Raw genomic sequence first — 19,169 nt, 5'->3', positions numbered from 1 at the left:
ACCAGACCCAGCTGAAGGTAGACCTGACAAATTCACTTTAGGGTGACCAGAGAATAGCATTAGATAGGGCTAACTGGGTACCTGTAAAACAGATAATAAGTATCATGAAATTTCTGATGGCAGATTGTCAGGTTGCCGGGCCATCGTGGAGGTGGATTTCAAAGGGTGCATTGATTTCTCTCTTTCATTCATTGAAGTATCAGAGACTTGATGTAGGCCTTCTTTGTCTAAGTCTGTGTGTGAAGATCTGGGCATTAGTGCTGACGCAAAACAGTGATGACGGGGAACAGAGCGCTGATATTGTGTTTCTTATTGTTCCACTGTGAGAAAGTGGATTGCTTGTTGGGGTGAATGATATTTTACAAAAGTTATAATGTCACTATTCTTGTTAGGCCCAGCAAAGTTTTCAGTAATTGGAACCTGAGGCACAGAGCATACAGGCTTAACTTAAACAACAATGTGTAAAGCATTTAGAAGTATCCAAACAGTTGAAAAGTCAAAAACACCATAAAAACTCCATTTAATTTTTTAAAAATAGAGAATATTTAATGAACAAATATCATTGAAATTACTAAAGTCCAACAAGGGAAATCAGAAATATTAATATTTAAATATTTAAATACAAATAGCTCCAAAACAGTGTAGAGTGGCAACTACAGGCAATTGGTCACAGTCCACCCAGGCACCAGGGAAAATTCAATTGCTAGTTGGATAGCGGGACGGACTTCATCCCGGTCAAAGAGTTACCTTCTTAGAAACTGGTCTAGAGTAGTTACATGAAAATCCCTCGAGTTTCAATCAATCAGTCAGTCATTTGTACAGCACACTACATACCCGCGAGGGTCTCAAGGCGCTGGGAAGGGGGGGGGGGGGGGCGCTACTGGTCGAACAGCCAGGTCTTGAGTAGCCTCCTGGAGGTCAGCAGGTCTTGGGTCTGTCGTAGGCTCAGTGGGAGGGTGTTCCAGGTCTTGGCGGTGAGGTGGGAGAAGGATCTCCTGCAGGTGGTTGTTTTTTTTTTTTTTACTTTATTTAACGTTTTTTATCGCAGTACAGACATTACACAGCACAGCATGGGTAAAATAAAAAGAAAAGACACCCAGGAAGGAGGGACAAAGCACAACATAGTCAGGCAGTGTCCTGCTCCAAGGAGGAGGGGTCAGACCTCTCTGCGGTGTGTGTTAGGAGATAGTTCTGGAGGGGACTCCAAATATCCTTCGGTCTGGAGTTTGGTGGAAGGGTCTCAGCATATGTGGCCAACTGTCCCTGGCAATAGGTCAGATCGTCAAGCCACTCTTTGAATTTGGGAGCTCTCCCCCTACCCCACCTACAAGCCACCCTGCACCTGGCCAAGAGCAAGTCTGTGCCAATGAATTTGCGATGCGCCTGAGGGAGTTGTGCGTTATAACCTAGTAACGTCAGTATGGGGTCTCTCACCACCTGTACATTTACCATCTCCCCAAGACCCTGGAAGACCTGTGCCCAAAAATCCTGCATTCTCGGGCATTCCCACGCTAAATGTAAGAATCCTGCTCCCGGACAGTGACATCTCTCACACCTATCATTATCCGCCAGTTCAAATCTAAACTTTTTAGCAGGCATGTAATAGAGGCGCTGTAGGAACTTGAAATGTATGACACGCAATCTGCCACTAGCAGAGATCCGTGAGGTTTGGAGGCAGCAATATTCCCATTGCTCTTCAGTCACTTCCCTACCCAGATCCGCACTCCATTGGATACGGGCAGTGCAATGGGACCCCGAATACTGTGAGCGTATGCTATGGTAAAGTCGGGACACTAGATGCCTGCCATCAGCAGACCCCAGCATATGGTGCAAAGGTGCGAAGGTCGTGGGCTCCTGTGGGAATTCTGGAAGGACAGCGCGAATTCCCTGATGTATCCGGATATATAGGAATGTGTCAAGGGGCGAGAGAGGAGTCTCCCCGAATATTTGGGTGAGCGAGCGAAACAGACTGTCGTAAAAAGATCGCCCCATGTGGTAATCTGTGTCCGTGCGCACAGTTGATGAAAGACCCGTTCCTGCAACAGCGGCATACAGGAATGGTATGAGATCGGGAGCTTCGGGGAGTACAGGAGTGGGGAGTCACAGAGCCCGGCAATGCCATGCCACGCATCTACTGTGCATGTAACAGTGGTGGGGGGGATGTCCAGAGTACGCCTTTGTGCCTGTATCATTCCGTCCAATGGGATGGGATCTGCCAACCAATGTTCCACAGCCATGTACGGAGGGGGGCGAATCCAGTAGTAGGCTTAATGGGCTTGCGCACTAAGATAATAGATTTCAAAATCCGGAATATCGAATCCTCCCCAGGCATAGGGCTGCGTGAGTATGGACCATTTGAGCCTGGCTTGTTTGCCACCCCAAAGTAGCCTAATGAGTTCTGAAGGGAGAGTCTTAAAAAAATATCGCCCCGGGTGGTAAGGTATATTCAAAAATAGATACAGGAATTGCGGGAGCACCACCATCTTTATTAGGGACGCAAGCCCAGTGAATGATAGAGGCAAAGAGACCCATCGAGTGACAGTAGTATGGCGGTGCCATAATTAAGACAAATCAATTCCTCACGATCCCTGGAGAGCTGTATCCCGAGGTATCGGAGATCAGTATCTCACCACTCAAGCGGGTAGTCTAAATCAAATTTGGTGACTGCTGCCGTCAACGGGAAGACCTGCGATTTCCCCCAATTAATATGCACCCCGGATAATCTACCAAATATTATGAATTGCGGAGCAGCCGATTGATGTTCTGTTGAGGGTCCCTCACATACAATGTAATGTCATCTGCGTAAAGGGATAACTGTGTTTGGCGCTGGAAGCACCGAAACGCTTTGTCACTTGGATGTTGCCTCAACCTGGAGGCTAATGGCTCAATTGCTATGGCAAAAAGAAGGGTTGCAATCGCCAGCTAGGCCTGGGCTTGTCAAATCCAGGTGGGTGGAGTGTCAGCGTCACCGGGCAGTGATCCGAAAGCGTTCTGGCAGGGTGTGTCACTGCGCGTATAGTCGGCCCCAACCCCCTCGTGATGAGGATGTAATCTATTCTAGCCCAGGTAGCCGCGTAGGTCGTAAAATGGGTTCCTTCCCTGGCCCGTGGATGAAAGTGGCGCCAGGCGTCTAACAGTCCCCCCTCCACAAGGATATCATGCAGCACCTCCTGGGTACGATTATAGTGGCGAGAGGCAGGAGTGGACCTGTCCAGTGCGGGGTTGAGCGCAGCGTTGAAGTCCCCGCCCCATATGACATGAGTCGACCCGATATCCACTATCTTACCCCAGAGTGTGGTGAAAAAGTCTGGTGTGTCCGTGTTAGGGCCATAGCAGCATGCAAGATTAACAGAGTCTGTGCCCAGTCGGCCCCACGCAATAACGCATCGCCCCTGTGGGTCAGATGCGGACCCTGCCAACGCAAAAGGCGTCTGTTTCTTTATTATAATCGTCGTGCCACGGGCATAGGAGGAGTATGAGGAGAAAAGCCTACAATCCGCCCATTTAGCAGCAAACGTATTGGAGAGTGCAGGGTTAACATGTGTCTCCTGTAGCATAGCTATACTAATCTGGTGGCGGTACAAGTAGGCCAATACCTGACGTTTGTTCCGAGGATCACCTAGGCCCCGGACATTCCATGACATAATTCTTAGTTGTGATGTGTTTGTCCTAGCACTTATGTCCCCCATTTGTGGCAGAACAAGAGAAGTGTTAGTGCTCCCTGCGCAGCGACTAAGCAGAAAAGTGGAAGAAGCCTCAGTTGAAGGGCTGTCAGCTTTGTTACCGTGCGTATGGCGTCAGGCATGGTTCTGCCATCCAAGGTGCGCTGCTGTGCCGTGTGCTCACTAAAATGAAAAAACACCCTACGATACCCCTCCCCCTCCCACCGAAGCAACCCCAACTTGCCAGAATCACATTTCCCGCCCCCCTCCCTACACCCTAACAATAAAACGGTAAATGCAGCCCGTAGCATGCAAAATAAAACAAAGGGGGATTGCCCGCTGGGGGGAAAACCTAGGTGGCGACCCGGGAACACCCGGCCCCCAGAGTCCATGGGTGAATGAGTAAGTGAACCCTGAAAGGGGCTGGGGGTGCCCGGCGCATTTGTGAATACCAAGCCCACAGGAATAACTGGTGCTTAAACAATGTTCAAAGCCAAAGTACCCTTAGCTCGTCTCTGTAAAGTACACAAGTCTCCGTCCACCCTAGTTCATCACAGTTCCTCAGTGCCCCGTGGTTGGAGCGTAGCAGGGGTTGTATACATCAGTCTGGTGAGGCAGAGCGCTGCGAAGTGGGCGGCGAGCCAGAGACGCCACCAGTGCGCTTAAGATGCTTTAGGAATTCTTCCACCTGCTGTGGTTTAGTAAAAAAACGTTGCTTGCCCTGGTGGGTGATCCTGAGGCGTGCCGGGTAGAGTAAAGTATAATCTATTTGGGCCTGTCGCAATTTATTTTTTACAGCAGTAAATTTGCGCCTGTCCTCCTGAACTGTGGCCGTGAAGTCCGGGTAGATAGAGAACGTAACTCCTTCATAGTTGAGTTGTTGTTTGCTTCTCGTCACTCAAAGCGCCGCGTCGCAGTCTCTGTAGTTGAGGAGTCTAGCTATTATGGGGCGAGGCATGCTCCCCGGTGGTGGACGAGGCCCCAAGGAGCAGTGTGCACGTTCCACAATGAATTGAGGGGAGAAGGATTCTGCTCCGATGGCTGAGATTAATAACTTCTCCATGTCCATTTTATCGGTGTTGGTGGTTTCCTGTATGCCAAGAACGCGAATGTTGTTGCACCGACTCCTCGCCTCCAAATCCTTGTTCTTGGCTGATATAATTTTCAATAATTTGTCCTCCTGTGCTACCTGTGTGGCGACCTGTGTGGAGGCATCCTCGGTATCCGACATACGGCGTTCTGCCTCCCTGAGGCGGTCTTCATGATTGTCCAGTTTATGCACGATGGCATCCATACCCGTCGACATGCCATCCATTTTATCGGCCATGGTCGCAAAACCCTGTCTGACCTCCTGAAGGATAGATGTCAGCTCCCCTGTCCCAGTGACGGGGCCAGCTGGAATGGCCTGATCCCCCGATGCGTCGTGCTCATCCTGGGAGGCACGGTTAAGCTTCTTTGCCTCAAACGTGAGGCGCGGCTGTCTGGTGTCCGGTTTCCCCATCTCAAGCACAGGTGATGATCAGCTATGCAGGCAGCCCCAGGCCCGGGCCACAAGAATGCAGGAGTGATAGAAGCGTCCGCCCAACTCTCCGCGACCGCCACTAGGGGACCGTAACCGGGCACCACAGAGGGTCCACACTCCCACACACCCCCACCGGAGGCGGCCAGCAAGGCAGTCCACAGTCCCCCACACAGCGAGGGAGGCCAACGGGCAGCGTCTAGGAAATCAAGGGCAAACGCGACATCCACCGTCTCCAATTAAAGTAGGGGCTGCGTGTATGCCTGAGGCAGTTATGTCAGAGTCTATGCTGAGGAAGTGCACTATGAGCCAAGAGAGTCCAAAATCACAGGTGTATGCACCCTGAAGATCTGCCAGGTGTCATAGCAATGGGGGCATGGAGGAGGCTCCAGAAATTGGCGGGTGACAGCTCCAAACCTCTATTAGGGCCCAGGCGGGAGGCCGCGCGCGCCGCCATGGCCGCCGCTCCTGTTAGTGGGCCGTGCGTAGGCGGAGATGAGCAGGCCCGCGCAGGTATACGCAGCGCCGGGTACCTCCTACCCCTTATGATGATCTTCAAGCTTTCTGGCAGCTCCAGCGGGAGCCCCGACCTCTCTCTGGGAGCAGACACACAGCCGACCCGCGCCTCCCCGGACCCGCGACTCCTCACCTCTCCGTCCGGCCAGGAGGCCGAGGCACCACGTGTGCAGCCGCAGCCTCGCGCAGCGCTGCCCGCCGGGTCTCCAATCCACGTCTATCAGCAGGTCACAGCGGCGCAGAACAGCCAACCCTCCCGCGGCTGTTAGACGATCGCCAGCCAGCCGAGACTCAGACTGGCGGTTCCGCCCGTGACCTTCTTGCGGCACAGGCGTATAAAGCAGGCTCAGATGCCTGTGAGCAGGATAAATGACAGATTTAGGTGCCGGGCGGCAGGAGCCTCACGTTAGTGCGGCCATCTTGCGTGGCGCCACCTAGCGCCCCTCCTGGCGGTGGCGAGTGCGAGGTCGGTGGAGCGGAGCTGGCAGTTGAGGATGTAGAAGGAAAGTCGTCTGTTGAGGTAGGCTGGGCCGGTCTTGTGGAGTGTGTTGTGTGCGTGGATGAGGCTCTTGAAGGATATCCACTTGTTGATGGGGAACCAGTGCAGGTTTCTCAGGTGGGGGGTGATGTGGCTGTGGTGTGGTACGTCGAGGGTCAGTCGTGCAGAGGCGTTTTGGATGTGTTGCAGTCGTTTGATGAGCTTGGTCGGGGCTCCCGCGTAGAGGGCGTTTCCGTAGTCGAGTCTGCTGCTGACGAGGACCTGGGTGACTGTTCTTCTTGTATCTGTCGGGATCCACCTGTAGATCTTGCGGAGCATGCGGTGAGTGTTGAACCGGGAGGAGGAGACGGCGTTGACTTGCTTGGTCATGGAGAGCGTTGAGTCGAGGATGACTCCCAGGTTGCGTGTGTGGTCGGTGGGTGTCGGGGGCAGCCCCCAGTGCCGTCGGCCACCAGGAGTCGTCCCAGACTGAAGGGTTGGAGCCGAGGATGAGGACCTTCGTCTTGTACTTGTTCAGCTTCAGTCGGCTGATCTTCATCCAGTCGGCGACGGCCTTCATTCCTTCGTGGAGGTTGGGTTTGGCGGTGATGGGGTCCTTGGTGAGGGAGAGGATCAGTTGAGTGTCGTCGGCGTAGGAGATTATGTTGAGGTCGTGCTGTCGGGCGACGTGTGCGAGCGGGGCCATGTAGATGTTGAACAGTGTCGGGCTGAGGGAAGATCCCTGGGGTACGCCGCAGATGATCTCGGAGGCTTCGGATCGGAATGGGGGGAGGCGGACGCTCTGGGTTCTGCCGGAGAGGAAGGAGGTGGTCCATTTCAGAGCCTTGTCTCAGATCCCTATGGCGTGGAGGCCTTCACATTGTGTGCCGTGGCAGACGGTGTGGAAGGTGGCTGAGGGGTCCAGGAGGATGAGGGCCGCGGTCTCACCGTTGTCCGGCAGGATCCTGATGTCGTCGGTGGCGGCGATGAGGGCTGTCTCGGTGCTCTGGTTGCTGCGGAACCCTGACTGGGAAGGGTCCAGGATTCTGTTTCCTTCGAGGTATTGGGTTAGCTGTCTGTTGACGATCTTCTCGATGACCTTGGCTGGGAACGGAAGCAGAGAGATGGGCCGGATGTTCTTGAGGTCTCTCGGGTCCGCCTTGGGTTTTTTGAGTAGGGTGTTGATCTCGGTGTGTTTCCAGCTCTCTGGGAAGGTCGCGGTCTCGAGAGAGAGACTGATGATGTTGCGCAGATGGGGTGCGATGGAGCTGCTGGTTTTGTTGAAGATGTGGGGCAGGAATGGGTCTGACGGGGAGCCGGAGTGGATTGTGCTCATGGTTTTGATGGTGTCATTGATGCTCACGTTGGCCCAGGCTAGCTGGGGGTTGTGGTCGATGGTGTGTGAAGAGTCTGTTGTGTTGATGTCTGTTGGGGCTGTCTGGGTGTTAAAGCTGTCGTGGATGTCTGCTATCTTGCGGTGGAAAAAAGTGGCGAGGGAGTCACACAGGGCTTGCGACGGCTGGATGTCGTTGGTGTTGGAGCTGGGGTTGAAGAGTTCCTTCACGATGTTGAAGAGCTCCTTACTATTGTGTGCGTTGTTGTCGAGGCGGTCTTTGAAGGAGGTCCTCTTGGAAGTCCTGATGAGGTGATGGTGGTTTCGGATTGCGTCCTTGTGGGCTGCGTGACTGTCCGGAGTCTGTTCACTGTGCCATTTCTTTTTTAGTTTCTGGCAAGCTCGCTTGGAGGCTAGGAGTTCTGGGGTGAACCAGCTGGCCCTCTTGCTGGTGTCTCTGTGGGAGGGTTTCTTCAGCGGGGCGAGGGTGTTGGCGCAGTCGTCAATCCAGCATCTGAGTCTGTGGGCAGCGTTGTCGGTGTTGGTGGGTTCGGTGGGTGGGCTGAGAGCAAGGGTTGCGTGTAGTTGGTCTTCAGTGATTTTGCTCCAGCAGCGGCGGGGGATCTGTTGGGTGCGGTGGTGTGTGGTGGGTTTCTGGAAGGTGAAGTGGATGCAGCGGTGGTCGGTCCAGAGTAGTTCGGTGGTGTGACTGAAGGAGACGTGGGACCTTGAGGAGAAGACTGGGTCAAGCGTGTGGCCGGCGGAGTGGGTAGGCATTGTGACGAGTTGCCTCAGTCCGAGGTTGGCGAGGTGGTGGAGTTGCTGTCTTTGTTGTTCTCAAGGTGAAAGTTCAGGTCTCCGAGAAGGATGTAGTTGGTGGAGGTCAGTGCATGGTGCTGATGAAGTCGGCGATGGAGTCGCTGAACTGGGGTCAGGGTCCGGGGGGTCTGTAGATAAGGGTGCCTCTAAGGGTGGAGCTGGGGTCTGTGTGGATCTTTCTACAGAGATCCGCCACCAGACACAATATGGAAATAAAGTACTTTAAAACCAGGCTCCCAGCCCTCCCAAAAATGTGCAAACGTTTTCCCATAGAAAATAAAAAAGTTAAGGCAAAATAGGACCCTACTGAAACTTCAGCCCTCCCACAATCAAATAAAAAAAATTAAGAAAAAACGAAAAAGGTAAAATAAATACTGTTGCATGCCCTCCTTCAAACATCAAACATATCCAAAAGTGTTTGAACTTACTTGATTAAAAAAAAACAAAAAAAACGTTAAATCCAATGGTATATATATGCAGCAGGGATTGCAGAGAGTGTTCCCTTCCCTCAAAATCTAAATGAAAAGTGTCCAAGGAATGGACAAAGCCGTGGGAGGAGCCTTGTGGACAGGAAGAGGAAGTTGGAGTCTCTGTGGCATTTCCTTCCTGTTGAAAAAATTAAATAAGCCTGCAGTTGGTACTTTGCACTTTTCTGAACTATTTATATTTAAACAATTAAATACTCATATTTCTGGTTTCCTATATTGGATTTTAGTCATTTTGATGGGAAGTGGATGTGGCCTGGCTATAGCAATCAACATTGAAGCTGAAGAACCATGTTTGAGCCTCGACATGCTATGATTCTGAGCAAATCATTCAATCTTCCAGTGCCTAATATAATATATGTGTCCATCTGTAATGCAATGGATACTCATGTAAGGCATTCTGCTACCTTCAGGTCGAGTTTGCAACATTTAAAACAAACAAAAAAAAAACTATAAAAAAAGGTCCCTTGGGGTGGAACACTTACTCCAAAAACTATTTTTGAGTTGATTTTGCCGCCGCTTGAGTAGAAAATTAAGTCGGAAGCAGTCCTCTGACCGTGACCGTTTGCGACCATCTGTGTTCATAAAATCTCACCAGAAGTCCTCCTAGTGGCGAGAACTTGCTCTAGAGAACTCCAGATCTCACTGGCACTGACAAGCTCGTGTTCTGAAGCCTCACAATGTTCCCGTTGCTCGAATGGAAAATAATACTACCTCGCAGTGATTAGCGGATTTGAATGGAACTCCGCATTACAACTGTAACGTGGAGTCACCGAAGTTCCCCAAATCTGAATGCAGAATTAAAATTCAGTTCTGTGTTATTCTGGACGTTGATGGATTCATTGGCGTCTAAGGCAGCAGATGGAAGTGGAAGAAGTGCTTGATGGAGAAAGGTTGGTGGAGGAGGTGGTCCTGTTGTGGTCATCCATGAAGACGTGGAAAGTTCAGGTTTCCAAGGCCTGAAGTTTTCTATGTCCCAACGTTTGGTGTTAGGAAGGAGGAGTACACTCTCACACCAGCCAAAGGTTCTAGGACTTTAGGAACAGCACTCAGGGGTCAGGACTCACTCCAACAGAAGCCACAAGCAGTGTCCAGGGCAGGTCCAGTTGTAATTGGTTAGCTGAACTCTTTCAGGAAAGTGGGCTTTTTGCATCTTTTGTGTCCCTGTAGCCTAACAGGAGGTGAGCCAACTGACCCTTGGAGTCTACTTCTTAGTCCTGGGTACCAGTAGAAGCTGGTCCAGCCCTTCGGGTTCTTCTTACAGGTCTCAACAGCAGGTGAAGTCCTTCTTCTGTCTTCCACAGGCACAGCAGTGTTCAGATGAAGGTACCCAAGGGTGCCACATTTACGTTAGGCACTTGATTATGGGTGGGGGTGACTCCTGGGCCCTCCGTTCACCAATAGGGAAAAAGTTCCCAGGGGCAACCCTACCCACTTCTGCAACAACTTCTGATTTTCTGGCAGCAAGCAATCCCATTATTCACTACTCTACCCCCACCCCATGGGAGAACCTTTCTTTCCCTGTGCCGAGTGCCTGTTTGAACCCTAATGGTGACACCAGGGAAATGAGCTACCACTCCTCTGTGGTCACTCAAAACTGGTTCTGTGGGTAACTCCTCTTCCACAGGGATTGGAGCTTGGTTGGCTAGGAAGATAAAAGGGAGGCAGGCCCACGTGTGAACGACATCTGCCAGTGACAGGTTAGGCATCCTTTGAAGTCATGCAAGGGGCTTTGCCAGACCCTAGGCCATCTTGTCAAGGGAAGGTCAACTTCTCTCTACCCTCAAGGCCTTTGTCTCAGCTCTCAGAGACAATTCAAAGCCCATCGGGGAGCTATTCTGCTCCTGGGTGACAATTGGAAGCTGAGGCAAATGGGCTGCTGGAGGCTTTAGGCAGGATAAAGGTGACATTTTAAAAGTACCTTTTGCAAATTATTGGTTACAAATCTGACTTGATCTATGAATTGGATTTGTATTAAATATTTTTAAAAGTCCATGGAAGGAACAATTTGTCTGGTTCCGAGGCGAAGATAACTTTATTAACATTCATAATCTTTTCCAATGCTTTCCAATGGAAAGGATAACCCTGCTACAGTGAAATTAGCTTTTAGGGCATTGTCCCTGTAAGGTCATGTTTAACATTTACATTTTAAATGCCCTACTTTTAAATATCATGCATCGTGCTTTATGGGCACTTAAGGACCACATAGTAGGGAGTTATAGATAAGTTAAATTATGCCAATTAGGAATATAGCCAATTTCAAAATGTTTTATAAGTTAGAGCACACACACTGTGGCCTCGCTAGCACAGTCCCACTGCACAGAGTTAAAAGCCAGCAGCATCAGTCCAAAATAATGGGGGGTGATAATGATAAAAGATGCATTTTCCTAGATCCACTGTAAGGGTTTCTGTTCCTGTGTCCATTGACACTGAGTCACGAGAGTCCAGGTGTCTTATATGGCATTAGAATTGGTATTTTTGTATTTTACCATCCAGAATTATGAGCATAACCTCTGTTTCTTTCAGTCATACTTTATATTGAGTGCTTAATTTGTACAAGAATGAGTGCTGGTGCCCAAAATTCTGCTTAGCCTGTGGCTGCTGCAATTAAATGTTGCTGTGCCGAATAGCAAGGCTGTGTAGTCTTAAATCCACTTCATGCTCTCATTTGGTCGCTGGTTTTCTGTCTTTCTCTTCCTCTGTCTTTCTGCTTTGTGTGTTTTTCACTATGTTGCTCGTGGTATACGTCTGATGTGCAAAAATACGCACTGGACTGCAAAAATGGGTGTCGGCCGCCCCTCTTGCTACCACAGGCTCAAATTAAGCACTGTTTATGACCAATTTCGTCATGTGTGGGCAAAGTGCAAGAACTTTTCCCACTTGATATTTGTGTCATGGAAGCACTCACCTGAGATCTGAAGCTGAACGGCCACTTTTCTCTTTCACAGAATCGAAGTTTTAGATGTTCCAAAAACTTCATGTTGCAGTAGCCATGGGATAAAGCTTGAAGGAAACCAATCATCACCCCCCCCCCCCCACACTTTCTACAGATCCCTATAAAGGGAAAGTTTTTCCATCTCTGTCACCTAATTACTCAAGAACCCTATCTCTAAGTCCCAGTTAGGCACATTGAGCAATTTATTTTTGATTTTACCAACCCTCTTTTCATAAATCCAGAAATAGGAGGAAAGATGCTAGCCCTTGGCGCATCAACTTCGAAGATATTTCAGTCATTGTGGACTCTATAGTGCCCCTTTTCGTGCCAATTCATATTTCTCTTGAGAGCTTGACCAGAGTAGTTTAAGGCATTACTGTATTTGAGGTTATCAAGATTGCACCAGTGTGCCAGGCTTGAGAAATGGCATCTGAGAATGGGATCCGGCAGACCCGTTTAGAAGAAAACATGAGGGCCACATAGAGCCGGCTTTAGGGTGATGCGGCCAGTTCAGCAGCACTGGGCACTGACTTGGAGGGGGGCTGGCACCAACCTCAGGAGGGGAGGCAGGGGGGTGTGTTTAGCAATAATGTATGTTTTAAAGGCACCTGCTGCAGAGTTCCTTGTGTGCTCAGCTTTCAGGAAACAATAAAAATGTCAAGATAACTCTTGTGATTAATGTTCCTTTTACAGAGAGATCTGAGCTGTGTCTAGTGGCAGTTTTGACTCGCTATAAAGTAGTGCCGAGGGTTAATGTGCCTGTTGCAAAGTACAGATCTGTATTTTATGTGGATAGCAGAGTGGATTACTAAAGCCAGCCTTTGCCAGTGCTATAAAACAAATTAAATGTATGCAAGAGAGGGGGCTCTGGAGAGATGAGAGGCACTTTTGCCAGGTGTTAGTGATGACATCCGAGAAGGAGGTGCTTATGGGGAGGGTAGGGCACCAGAAAAAGATTGCCGCATCAGGCACCACCAGCGCGAAAGCCGGCCCTGGGTCCAACCCTTGCACTGCAATCATAAAAGTATAGACTTCGGTGGTAGAAAGATTGTAGGAGAGCCACACAACTGCAGAACAGAGCCACACAGTAGAGACGTGAATGAACACATTGTGCATCAAAGATATACACCTACATATACAAGTACCAAACTCTCCTCTTCGGGCTACGATTGAGCTCTCCAAAAGCAGACTACAGTTTGCGTCTTAGAAGATCATGTTTAGAAACACCTGATCCTTTTTTTAAAAGCAATAATAATACTCAAATCCACAATACTTCTATCCAACCTGAGCACAGCGCATTGAAGAGGGTACAGGCGAGCCAGGTGTTTAGCAATATCCTTTTTGATCTTCTGGATAGCCAGTGTGAGCTCTAGGACCTTTCAGATGTTTGACCTTGTCTGGTTAACTTCCTGAACAGTGACCTTGTCCTTTCAAAATAGAACCCAGCTGTCAAGTGGGTGGCAGGAAGAAATGAAAGAGCATTGAGACATAATATGTGGCATCTTGGCTCTCAATAACAGATGTTTATTGTTTGCCAACAGTATTCATTTTATCGACCTCAGAAAGATGAAAGGCTGCATAGACCTGTCAGGATTTGAACCTGTGATCATGAGGTCAAACACAGGCTCCTACAGTGGATACACTTGTCTACTAAGCTATTAGAAAGCTCTCCTGCCAGAGTGTTGTGTTCTGGAGTGCTTGGAGTTAGCAGCCAGTGGGGGGAGCTGATAGTTTGGCAGCATTATACTCCAAGGCAGCATTACTGCTTGCAGGTTTCTGTTGCCAAAATCAGTCATGTTTGGTAATGAGGAAGAGTGCTCTGCTTCAAGTGGTCCTGGGTATGTTGTGGGATCTGCGCACAAATCAAAGCTCAATGTGACCAAACCTTCTTGTAAAGCACTCCGAATCCCATTCAGTATCTTGTCCGCATTACAGAAAGCAATAAATAAATTAATTAATTAGTATAGGGATATTAAGATGGAAAAACAGTGGTGTTTCACACTGTGAGTTGGAGAATAGGGGAAGGAGGGTTGCTGAGGCACTGAAGTAGCAGCACCTCTCTCTTGCACTGAATATTTTAAGTTCTTACCATGGATCATTATGAAAGCAAAAGGCTTTGAAAGAAGGATAGCAGAAGAATATTTACTACTCATACAAATCTGAAAGGCTAACTCTTTAATGCAGGTCTGGTGTGCACTCCTATCTTAACCCAACACGCAAGCGCAGTAATGTGGTGGCCAGACTAGCCCATGCTAGTCTGGGAGAATGTGAAGTTTGCTGGTAGGCTGATGGTCCTGATGCTCTAGGCGAGCATCAAACAACAGGCAACTCCAACCACGAAAGTCCTTTAAGATCCTCTGACTTATGGTCTATACCAGGGTCCTCCAAAGTCAGTCCTGGAGGGCTGGATCCATGCCAGGTTTTTAGGATAACTACATTTATCTAAATGGGGATTTGCAAAAGATCTGGCATGGATCCAGCTATCCAGGACCGACTTTGGAGAACCCTGGTATACACCAGAGGTATATTATGGCTGGCAGACTCCAGTCGGATTATCAATTTCAAAAAGTGGATTAGTTACAAGGCTACGCCCTGAAATAACTATGGGCAGACTCCTAGGGATACATGTTTGGTCTGTAGCAGTTCTGCTGGCTCATTATTTTGTTTTCTTTCTTCTATACAGAAGGAGCCATTGAGAGGATTTGGGCATTCATGCAGGAGGCTCTTTTGAGTGAGTATACAGATGCTTGTGGAAGACTCTCGGACATGTCACCCAGAGTCCTATCACTTGTCTGGTGCAGTCTGAAACTCTGAAGTAAATAGGAAGTAGAGTGTGGTGTGGTGTGCAGTCACCTCCAAAATCTGCATATTAATAGCACACACACATTACATGGGTTAGGGATGGTTTTAACCTCAAAGTTATGAGCAATGTGCCCCTAAAGATATGATTCAACATAGCATTTATTTTTTAAAAGTCAATAAGGAGGTTATGTTATGTTACCAGGTCCTATAAAGCGCGTAGCCTTTCAGATGCGGGCTTCCCAGCGCTGACGAACATAGTAATGGTGAAATAGTGCACTGACTAGATGAACAGGTGGGTCTTCAATTACTTTCTGAAACTGGAGAGTAAAGCACTGACTTAAATAGGGAGTTCAAGATCAGAAATTTAATAAAATCATGAAGGTTTATTACGGATATTAAAGCACAGTACAGAAAGAATTAATGCAGTTGCAGCAATTAATTAATCAAAATGAATAAAAATAAATTGGCATAAAGGACCTCAGTTACAAGAAATTAGCAAATTCATGAAAAATAGGCTCAGTCTCAATGTGAAGCAAATCAATAGAAAATCGGGCTGCATTCCTAGTGGAGAACAAAAAGATCCGAGAAAGAGCTCTGGATCCCTCCCCCCCCCCCCCCAATCAAGGGTTTATATAGTCATTTTCTGCATAACATATCACCGAAACTGCCAAGTCAGCATGGTATATGATCACTGATCTAACAAATCACAATTTCACATTCTAAAATGTCACATAACCTTATCAGTTTAGCACTTGTCCTTACATAAAAATAGATTCGTCTCCCTCTGACCTAATATCATGCAGCAATGTGAGAACAAACCAGTTATAAAACAATAATGAATGAATGCAATACAGTGTGCTGGCAGGAAGAATCTTCAAAACCATATAGGAGAATACCTTTAAGAAAAGTAAGCCTTACAAAATATACAGTGCACATCTTGCTGCATGTAGTGTTGAACAAGAAATATAAACAGAGAATAAACATCATGATCTGGCATCCATTATAGACAAGATAGCATTGAGGCCTAACGGAAGCCTAGTTAATCTAAACCATAAAAAACACATTGAAACACGTCATTTTAGTTTCCTTTCAATAGCAATAGCTCTGTCTCAAAGTAACCGAGCGAATACGAATGCAGAGCAACCAATATTAATTGCGTATTTTAGTAAAACTGTGAGAATACTGTTCCGTGGGACAATTACTTGTTGTCCTTTGCTTTACAGAGGGAGCCATTGAGAAGATTTGGGCATCCATGCTGGGAAAGTCTTTTAAGAGAATTCACAGATTCTAGTTGAAGACTCTTGTCCGTGTTGCTGGGAGCCCTATCACTTGCCCGGCACAGTGCCGGACTGAAGTGAACGGGAGGTACAGTGGCGTAACGAAAGTTGAGGGGGCCCCCCCTGCAAGGTACATGCAGGGGCCCCCGCTCTGGTTTTAATCCAGAGGTCTCAGGCCTGAGTACTGTGCTGAGGGGGTCCCCTGCAGCTTGGTGGACCCCACACCGCAGGGGCCTGTGTTACGTGCCTGGCCCCGTCACCTCTTGTGTTCCATCACAGCTCCTGCCCCGTCACTGCCCCTGCCCCTTCACTCTCAGTGAACAACATTGGCAAATTACACAAGGCAGCAAGTTCTCCACAGTACTCGGTTTGGGGAAAGCTCCTCTGTAATCACCAACTACGATCTACTGGATCCAAGTGAGTCACTGGCCTCAAAGGTACTCACTCACATGATTTGCTAAAGGCAGAAGGCGCATTGTCATTCGAAAGGGGATAATCAGCCTCAGTCCGAAGGACAATGGGCCTGTCTACAGTCTGTGCGTGCTCAGTGAGGGGCTGCTGCAGCCTCTGGAGTTCAGCAGAAAAGTGCGACCTGGCCCCTGAGAACTTTTAATCTCCTGGCGCTTCTCAGTGGAATAGCACAGCTCGCTGTAATTGATCTCCAAAATTACGGACAAAAAGCGTCCGTAAAAGGAATGATTATGGACAATGGACATGACACCAAAATGAGGGACGGTCCGTGAAATTTACGGATGGTTGGTCACTCTAACTGAGAGTTAACAAACTTTTCAAATAGCTCAGTTTGGAATGTTAATAAAGAAATAGGCCTGAAAATAGAGAGGATAGTCATATTCACAGGTTTTTTAATAAAACATGTTTCCATCTTGGCAGATGTTCAGCAGAGGTCAGAGACTTATTACAAATTTCCAAGAGTTTTGGGGTCACAAGACCTATAGCAAAATGTAAAAACCTGGGGGGATATTCACAAGGTAGTGGCAGAGAGAGGAGTTTGCCTTCTTGGCTTAACGCCTCTCTCCGCCACTTCTGAAACACAAGGCTGCACCATATTCACAAGGATATGGTGCAGCCTTGCCTTTCCCCCTGCAATGGCGCTAAGTTTCACAACTTAGCGCCAATGCAGGCACCCGGGCATCTGCAAGCAGGGAGGTTTGTTAATGTGCAGGAAGGTGTCCCTTCCAGCACATAAACAAACCTAAAATGCCAGTTTGTAACTCACATGTGTGCTGCTTCATGCAGCACACACGTAAGTTACAAAACGGCATGTTTAAAAAAGAATTGTTTATGTACAGGAAGGGACACCTATGTATTATGTATCCACGACCCATAATAACACACTTTTTTTTCCCTCTGCAAATCGACATGGTGGATTAATTTTCATTTAGTTACAGTGCAGCGTGTGCAAAAATAGAGCCAAGACTGAACAACCAGCACTTTGAATGACACATGTTCAGACGCCGGGTTATGTCACACGCACCACAACCATAGCTGCCAAGGTTTCAGACTGCTTATGTGTGACATTTTCATAATTCCAGTGTAATTATGAGTGACATTCAACGAATATGAGTGACCCTTTCTCAAGAGCAAAATCAAGGGAAACGTTTAAATAACAGAAACTACACCCATTTGAGCAACAAGAAACTGTAAGATCTTAAAAAGGCTGGCAAAGCACCTACTCGTACTGCAGACAGCGGCCCACCGCAATGAGGAGCTCTCAGCTGTACTAACTTTACTTATGAAGCTGAACACAATTTTGTGCAGGCTGAAGACAGTGCGATTGCTGCAAAGTAGAGCCCTCAGCCAGAGCTGCCAAGTTTTGTGCTGCCTCATAAGGGACATTTAAATGTTTTCAGTGTCCTCGTGAGTGACATTCCAATGCCATAAGTCACACTAGGAGCGAGACTTCATTGCAAGAACAAATGCATTATCTCACCCGCATTGAGATAAATTATAGAAATGACTCTTTTTTTGTAATGTAATGGTCTAGAGGGGCTCATAATAGAGAGCAACATCTTTCATTTGCTCATTTAAGGGCAACATCATAAATCCTTCTTTCAATAAGAAAAGCCTGAATGTTTAAAAGAGTTTGTTCTGAAGCAAAAACAGAATGGTGTTGTTCAGAGACCGCTTGAGTTTGTGTCCCCTGCCCTTTGAAAATGTTGAAATAATGTATGCAGTATGGTGACAAAACGAGAGGGGTGCAATGTACAGCAGGCAAGAGGAAAGCAGTGCTGCTCTATGACAGGCCAGCACCATCACTAAATATGTGCTAATCTGCCCAGCAGTTCTGTCCTAGCATTGCACGGTGATGGTTCAAACTTAGGTAAGAGGGTAAAGGAGCAGTGCTTTACAGAGCGCAACTTCAGTTAATGGAAATAAATGCCACCTTGAGAGATCAGCACACCAGCTGGATGCACTGACGCTGGTCTACTGCTCCCCACTCTTTCTGTCCGATTTCCCTCATCCCATTCTCTCACTTGCACTCTCTTCCCTTGCTCTTTCATCCACTCTTCCTTTCTCTAACTTCTCTCACTGTTTGCTTTTCCTCCTCTTCCTTTCTCTTCTCTGCCTGCTCCTGCCTCTCACTTCCATCCTTTCTTCTCCTTTCTCACACTGTTCTTTCTGTCCGCTTTTTCTCCATAACTTTTATTCTCTCCCCTGTATCTCTGTTCATCTCTCTCCCCTCCATCCACTTTCCTGTTTCTTCTATATGGCTCTTTTCCACTCGATTTCCTCTTTTTATTGGTTCACCTTCTAACTTTCACTTCATACTTTTGTTGCACACTTTCTCTCTCACACTCCTCCATCCTCACAGTCTTTCTCTCATGCTTTCTTACCTAGTTCTGTCCTCTCCCCTCTCTCTTGATTCCTCTTGCATCTTTTCTTTCTCAATTCCTTTAGTCTACTTCTGCAGCAGAGATGGCATTGCGCCCTATGGTCTGTGGTGGGCTAGTACATTGGTTGGTTCATGCACCCCAGCAACAAACTGCAGAGGCACATAAACAAAAAAACACCACTGCCATAACCACTAAACTTTGACTCAAAAAGATCTTAATTTCAATTAAACAAATTAATCTAACCTTTACTGAGAGGACTTTTTGGTCTCTCCATAGCACTCAAGTGAAAATGATATGCCTTTCTGTATTTGAAGTTGAAGGCATTGAGTAAATTTTGTAATTTCTATAATACACAAACAATGCATTGCATTTGTTAGTATCTCAGCGTTTATCGATGCAGTTTTCAAGTGCATTGCTATTTACATTACATTAGCTGCAATTCCCACAATAAAAACGTCTGCATTTTTCATAGTATTGTTTTTTTTTTT

This window comes from Triturus cristatus, chromosome 1_2 (assembly GCF_964204655.1).
Source record: "Triturus cristatus chromosome 1_2, aTriCri1.1, whole genome shotgun sequence".
In the NCBI taxonomy this organism is placed as follows: Eukaryota; Metazoa; Chordata; class Amphibia; order Caudata; family Salamandridae; genus Triturus; species Triturus cristatus.
This window is presented reverse-complemented; position numbering follows the sequence as displayed.